This window comes from Corythoichthys intestinalis, chromosome 7 (assembly GCF_030265065.1).
Source record: "Corythoichthys intestinalis isolate RoL2023-P3 chromosome 7, ASM3026506v1, whole genome shotgun sequence".
In the NCBI taxonomy this organism is placed as follows: domain Eukaryota; kingdom Metazoa; phylum Chordata; class Actinopteri; order Syngnathiformes; family Syngnathidae; genus Corythoichthys; species Corythoichthys intestinalis.
This window is the reverse complement of record NC_080401.1, coordinates 48,580,329-48,588,473: the sequence shown is the minus strand read 5'-3', so window position 1 is coordinate 48,588,473 and position 8,145 is coordinate 48,580,329. Positions and strand designations below refer to the sequence as shown.

At 37.6% G+C, this 8,145-nt stretch overlaps 1 protein-coding gene across 10 annotated transcripts in view; it reads left to right on the top strand.

Annotated features, from left to right (window-relative positions):
- The first annotated feature begins 3,650 nt into the window (after positions 1-3,650).
- The window catches only part of kif1aa (kinesin family member 1Aa), a 149,654-nt gene continuing 145,159 nt past the window's right edge, over positions 3,651-8,145 (top strand). For all 10 annotated transcript variants that reach the window (XM_057840193.1, XM_057840189.1, XM_057840194.1 and 7 more), the window contains exon 1: positions 3,651-3,886. The gene's annotated coding sequence lies outside the window, so the exon portion shown is untranslated. The remainder of the gene's footprint in view (positions 3,887-8,145) is intronic.

Below are 8,145 nucleotides of genomic sequence, written 5' to 3'. Positions count from 1 at the left end.
TTTTGACAGTCCTATTTATTATGTTTTAATTTTACACCCTCATCACTCCAGAGCGCCATGTTTTTACAGATTAAATAAAGCCTGTATGTAAGACACGTTAGCCACGCATCGACAGTGGTCATGATCAATAGAAACCTAGCACTCCGAAGGGCTAACGTTTCGTGAGCGAGTGACAGCTACGTTATATTTATTAGCGATGAGAAGTCTACTGCTTAAAGATGGCGGCTATTTACTAACAATGCCCTGACGTGGCCGAGTCTGTCATTTCGCATCTAGTCCTAAATGCATGCGATATCTATGAGACGCATCGGACACTACCTGCTACCACACGAGCATCATGCTGGCGTAGTTTTTAGCAACGTCGGCGTTTGTAGTGGCTGTCGGCTGCTGTAAGGTTTTTTTTTTTTTTTTTTTAATTGCTTCTTCCTCCACGCTTGTGAGGTCAGCTCGTCAGCGCGTTGTCCCGCATTAAAAGTAGTCCGGGCAAAACGTGATGCTTAGAGCTGGCAAAATTAAATGATTCCTCGAGGTGAATAAAATTACTCGGATCAGTTTTTAAACTCAAGTTGCTCGAGTATTCGTTTCAGCTCTAGAGAAATCCCTCGCTTGCAGCTGCAAGCCTCAACCCTCCCCCACTGGTTGTTACTGTAGATATATACTGTATGTTACATTAATATATTGCTCAATGTCAGTGAGTCAGCTGTGCTACACGATGGCTGGAGGAGGTGAAACTCCTGAACTTTTTCCTCCATCAAAGAAAACAAAATTGCTGGTATGGAAACACTTGGGCTACAGAAAAGTTAGACGGCCACGGCTTGGAGGATACCCACTGTGAAGTGTGGGGGTGGGTCAGTGATGCTATGGGGCTGTTTCACTTCCAAAGGCCCTGGGAACCTTGTTAGGGTGCATGGCATCATGAATGCTTTGAAATACCAGGACATTTTAAATCAAAATCTGCTGCCCTCTGCCCGAAAGCTGAAGATGGGTCGTCACTGGCTCTTTCAGCAAGACAATGACTCTAAACATATGGCCAAATCTACACAGAAGTGGTTCACCAGAGACAAAATCAAGCTCCTCCCATGGCCATCTCAGTCCCCAGACCTTGTTTTGTTGGCAAAAGGGGGTTGTACAAAGTATTAACATGCATGTAAATCTGATGTTGGTAGATCTTCGTGGAGAAGAAATGCATGTGTGGCAGCTTAGCATTTTTTTTACATAGCGTTTTGACAGTTGCCGTCATATTTTCGGAATCAAAGCACCGTGTACCGGAACAGCATTCCGGCCCTGAATCTTATACCGGAACATCATTCCAGTCCTGAATCTTATACCGGAACTGGGTTCCTGACTGTTCTGGCCCACTTTCACCCCTGGTTATGTCCAGGAACAAACATAATAAAGTGCTTGTGTAGCTTCATCCGTTTCCACCGATATTTATTATTTATTTATTCCACGGACAGCACCAAGCTCCACACCTGCAGCAGATATATGAGTCTGACAAGTCGCGTCGATGTGCGCATGCGCTCAGCTAATCACCCTCCCTGGCCTGGACTCCAGTTTTCCGTGTAATTGGCTGACATACTGACATGTTATCACCATGGATAGTTAGCTCTGATTGGTTCAAGTGCACATGTTTTCTGGGACAACAAAAAAGAAAAAAAGAAAAGCTTGTTGAATTAATGAATAAAAATGGGCAATGCAACGGAAAATTGATCAGAGGATCAAAGCAAAGAGTTGAAGAGACTTATTTTCTCTGATGGGTAGGTTCAGAACATCATGTTAATAATGCCTGACCCCAGAAATAATGAACAGAAAATTCTGATTTTTTTCAATTTGAAAGCTTTATGTGGTCCTTAAACGAAATAACATTTGAACATTGTTTTTAAAAAAATATTTATACATATATGTTCTCCAATTTGTATCATAAATGATATATTACACATTACATGCAGTTCTCATGGTAAAACAAATAAAAATAAAGTAAGATTGAACACAATAAGGTTTTAAACATTTTTTTTAATTCAACAAGGTCCAGAAATGCTTGTCTAAAATGTGGTGCATTTGACAGTATTGTTTATGTGCACTTTGGACTTATTTTTGTTCATTTACCTATGTTAGGCTGCTTATTTCCTGATAATATATAATACATATAAAAGTAAATGTTTGTGTTATCTTCAAAAGATATTCCATTTCACTGTGCATAATGTAAGTCATTTGTATGTTACTTTAAAATTAGGGCTGTCAAACGATTAAAATTTTTAATCGAGTTAATTACAGCCTAAAAATTAATTAATCGTAATTAATCGCAATTCAAACCATCTATAAAATATGCCATATTTTTCTGTAAATTATATATATATTCTGTAAAATAAATTGTTGGAATGGAAAGATAAGACACAAGATGGATATATACATTCAACCTACGGTACATAAGGACTGTAGTGGGCATTTCACTCTACTGTCATTTAAATCTGTCTATGCTGTCCTCACTCCGAAGTGTCTACTTTTTCCAAAGCTAGACAGCTAGGGAACGACGCCTTAATAATCAGACTTCTTACTTTTTCATCTGATTTATTAATAAAATAGCCTCAAACCAATTTCCTCTTTAGACCATCGTAAAACTACAGTACAAAAAAAAAAAGTACACAAGCATTGCATTAGCAACAACGTTAGCTTAGCACGCTATACAGGTTCACTAAACATAAACAAAAGAGTCTCATACAAAAAATATAACATTTCGCTTACTAACATAATATGTACATTATTTACAACAACCATACTTACGGACAAATCTTGTCCAAGGATCATATAAGCACAACATTACAACGTAGGCGTCAGCCCTAGACGTCGTGCAGCCATATTGAACTGGCAAGAAAATAATAAACCATGTCGCAAAGCGACCACAAGAGTTCGCTGTTAGACAGCACAAAAAGCCTTGCTGTAAAATTTACCAAAAGGCAGAATACGGTCTGAGCGGGACATGTGCGTTAATTGCGTCAAATATTTTAACGCGATTAATTTTAAAAAATAATTACCGCGCGTTAACGTGATAATTTTGACAGCCCTATTTAAAATACAATTTTGAATGAAAATCTGTTATAATTTTGGGATCAAAGCAACGTTCCGCCCTGTTCCGGTGCCGAATCTCTTAGGGGAACTGCGTTCCGGACCGTTCTGGCCCACTTTCACCCCTGGTTATGTCCCTACCATGCCTATGCAAACCTACGCCCTTGCGTGAAACCGTGAAATTTTGGCATAAGGTTATCATACCATCAGAATATCATACAGGCACATTACGCCACAGCTTAAGTTTTAGTTAATTTAAACAATTACAAACACACAAAGCAAAACAGGCAATACAAAAATACATTATTTTGCATTATAGTTCAAGAAATATATGGAAAAAAAATACCAATAAAAGAGGCACATTTTCACGTGGGGCAAAAATACTCTGTACAGTACAGAAGGCACTTTAAATCCCACGTAAAATGTATTCATTTATTCATTAAAAAACGTCGTTTGGTATGACGTCAAATGTCGACCAAGGTGCACTTCCTCCACCCTCCTCGCTCTTCCCCCATCTCCCTCTCCCCCCCTCCGTGCTCTTCCTACCACCGCATTGATGTTGTTACCTCCCTCGGCGGTGACGTCACCGCCCTGTAGTTCGGCTCAGCATCCTCGTCCGACACAACCATTTTGGACAGCACCGTCAAACCCAGCCAAGCCCGCCTGTCAGCGCCACTTCGGCCACCGCCTATCCCGAGAAGCAACCTCCTTTCCCGGGTCGATAAAGGACACCGAGTCCTTCCGTCTTGATGGAGGCGGTTAGTAGGCGGAAAAGATCCAATTAAAAGACGACGGAGCTACAGACACACGGTACTAACATCACGTAGGTACTATTTAAAACATATTTTCTCTGCAATTATTTACACCTTTTGTACGTTTTAGTGTTTTTGTGTGTATTTTTATTTCCACCGGAGGACGCGGGCTCAGGGTGCGGCCATTGAGGAGGATGCCACAGCCTCCCCCGGGACACTTGTCATGTTTAAATATGTATTATTGTATAATATCAATATATATATAATGTTTTTACAGTTCATAAGGCTTTTAATAGAATTTAATGAGCGTCTACTGAATTGAAATTGATTGACATGAGTAATTTCTGTACTAAAAGACATTTCTAAGCTGATGACTTTCCCAAAATCTATATACAATTGTAATAATGTGTATAAAAATGGTTTAAATTTGACGTTTTGGGAGTGCCATAAGGTGTAGCCTTTTGTCACCAGCAACGTGGTGACCGCCCTGACTGTCCTGCATTGTCATTACTGGTATAAAAAATACACAAAAATCACATTTAATGTCATTTCAGGTCAAGATAACATACTGAATCAGTGTTCACTTGTATTCAGTATGTCTGTCTGTCAGGCAGGCTACGCTACATGATAAGTGACTGACATAAACAAAATGCCACTCTTAACAACCTGAATGCGTGGCACATGATGCTCGTTTAGGTGCCACCCGGCAAAGGCGGCGACCGTGATGATTCAGCAAAAAAATTGCCAGCGTGATGTGACTTTGTATATCAGTGATCCTCATTTCATCTGGGCTCTAGGGTGTAGCCCTTTTGGCAAAATAAAACCCAAAAGGAATATGTAATGGACAGTAGCGGGAAGTAAGCGGACGCCGTCTAACCAGAAAACACCTAGGCGGTGTCCAATTACTTTTGTTCGGCCAGCGATTCAGTGTCCGGCTTATTTATCTTAGCTCACTTACAGTGGGTATAAATCTAATACTTAACTAATACAATAGCTGAATTTAATTAGGGATTAATTTGGGGGTCTTTAATTGATATATGTGCTGAGTCTCAGTTAACATGTATGTGATTAGTTAGCAAAAACAGCTACATTCTTATTATAAAAGGGTGTGGACGCTTGCCCAATCACACTATCTCAATTTTTACTGTACTTCCCCTCGCTAAAATATGTTTTTCACTTGATGTTTAGAGATTATAAATCACATTAAACCACCTGTCATTTGTATGTAACATGCACTAATACCATTTTTCCCCTTTTTAACCTGTCCTGTTCAGCTGCTTGACACAGACAAGTAGGAGTGGGAACTTTACGATACGATACGATTTTTTGCTCCCGATTCAATTCCAATCATTCCCGATAATTTTTCCCGATCATATACATTTTGGCAATGCATTAAGAAAAAATGAATAAAACTCGGACGAATATATACATTCAACATACAGTACATAAGTACTGTCTTTGTTTATTATGACAATAAATCCTCAAGATGGCATTTACATTATTAACTTTCCTTCTGTGAGAGGGATCCACGGATAGAAAGACATGTAATTCTTAAAGGATAAATGTGACTTTGTAAATTGTGACTAAATATTGATATATCTTCTCTGCGTTGGGAAATAACATAGGGTGTAAAGAAAAAGATCAACTACTACCTTCCTTCCCCACATTGCTTTCCCACGATATTTCTAATTGTTGAGAGAGGGATTTTAAGGCTTTAGCCAAATAAAAAAAGGCTCCAAAGACTGCCATAATTCACTTTACTCATTTTACGCTGCCTTTTAGCTCCATATATAGGTAAATCGGCGTCATTATAGATTGAACGCGACAATGCGTGAGTGGGTCGTGCAGCGTATGCGTTAAATGCGTCAAATATATAAAAGTGATTAATTTTTAAAAAATTAATTACCGCCGTTAACGCGATAAATTTGATAGCCCTACTTTGAGCCAAAACTAAATACTCTGGATGAGTGTAAGACATTTTGTCTGTAACGTTAAATACAATTAGAAAACGATTTAATCAAAAAATATTAGGGCTGTCAAAATTATCGCGTTAACGCGCGGTAATTAATTTTTTAAATTAATCACGTTAAAATATTTGACGCAATTAACGCACATGTCCCGCTCAGAAAGTTTTCTGCCTTTTGGTAAATTTCACAGCAAGACTTTTTGTGCTGTCCAACAGCGAACTCTTGTGGTCGCTTTGCGAGATGGTTTATTGTTTTCTTTCCAGTTCATTATGGCTGCACGACGTCTCGGGCTGATAATGTTGTGCTTATATGATCCTTGGACAAGATTTGTCCGTAAGTATGGTTGTTGTAAAGAATGTACATATTATGTTAGTAAGCGAAATGTTATATTTTTTGTATGACACGCTTTTTGTTTATGTTTAGTGAACCTGTATAGCGTGCTAAGCTAACGTTGTTGCTAATGCAATGCTTGTGTACTTTTTTTTTTGTAGTTTTACGACGGTCTAAAGAGGACAATGGTTTGAGGCCATTTTATTAATAAATCAGATGAAAAAGGAAGAAGTCTAATTATTAAGGCGTCGTTCACTAGCTGTCTAGCTTTGGAAAAAGTAGACGCTTCGGAGTGAGGACAGCATAGACAGCTTTAAATGACAGTAGAGTGAAATGCCCACTACAGTCCTTTTGTACCGTATGTTGAATGTATATATCCATCTTGTGTCTTATCTTTCCATTCCAACAATTTATTTTACAGAATATATATATAATTTACAGAAAAATATGGCATATTTTATAGATGGTTTGAATTGCGATTAATTGCGATTAATTACGATTAATTAATTTTTAAGTTGTAATTAACTCGATTAAAAATTTTAATCGTTTGACAGCCCTAAAAAATATATATATTAAAAAAAGGCATGTCCGATATTTTTTTGCCGATTCCGATACTTTGAAAATGACGTGATCGGACCCGATCGAGGGACATCTCTACTTAAGACCATTCATTATTGTCTGTCTAAATAAATTAAATGTATCAAAAAAATTCTTAGGGAATATAAGAAAAAAAATGGAGCCTTCCTTCAGATGAAACACGACTGCTTTTTAGGGAGGGGGGGTCGCTTAAGTTTGCTTAAAAGTTAGTGGGGACAATTTGAACACCTTGAAAAGTTGGTAGTGTTTTGTCCCTACAGTCCCTATGCAAACCTACGCCCTTGTCTGACGATATGGCGATACAACGATTATCGATACATTGGTCAGGAAAAAAACTAAACCAGAAAAACAAGCTTCTGCTGTGAATTGGAATGAGTTTATCACTAGTAGATGTCCACTCCGTTTGAAGTGGGAGGGATGGCAGCGAATGAACGTCGTTCATACGCTGCCACCCTCTCAGTTCAAATGGACATTCAATTGAACGTCTATGGCCGTCAGTGGCAGCCAATGCCAGGCAATGAGGTAATTTTGGACCATTTAAGGTCATTTACCTGTTGATTTTCAGTTACTTTCTGTTGATTTTGAGGTATTTTATGGGTCACTTCCTGTTTATTTTGCATTACAGAACAGGAAGTGACCTGAGAATCACCCAAATGAATAGGCAGTGACCCAAACTCAACAGGAAATGACCTGTAAATGCCCTAAAATGAACAGCAAGTGACCTGTAAATGCCCCGAAAATTGGACCGAATGTCTGTGAATGCTCTGGTTTTGAATGAACGAACGTTCCCAGTCTAAATGGATCGGGCATCGAGCACCGTCAATGGCAGCCTTTTTTTTTTTTTTTTTTTTTTTTTTTTTGATAAACACCTTTTTAAAACGATATCTCGATTCTTGACAGGAGCACATCGATAACCTTCAGGCATACAAAGTAGGACTGCAGCTATCGAATATTTTAGTAATCGAGTAATCGACTGAAAATTCTATTGATTAATCGAGTAATCGGAGAAAACATATATTTTTAGGTGAAGAGCAATTATAAATATACATGAGAAAACAAGACATTTCATCTAATATTGAACCATTTTCAGTCAATGTCTTTATTTTCGATGTACAGCCAACAATTGCATCTCAGATGTAACTAGAATAAAAAAGACTAATTCACTGCTTTCACTCAAAAAACTTTTAAATCTTATTTAAAAAAAAAAAAAAAAAAAAAAAAAATATATATATATATATATATATATATATATATATATATATATATATATATATATATATATATATATATATATATTCCTTACCTAAAAATGCCATTGCGCTTCATAACGTCACACATCACTTAAAAGTTAGGTGTTTTTCCCATGTGTTTACATTAGGGCTGTCAAACAATTAAAAATTTTTAATCGAGTTAATTACAGCTTAAAAATTAATTAA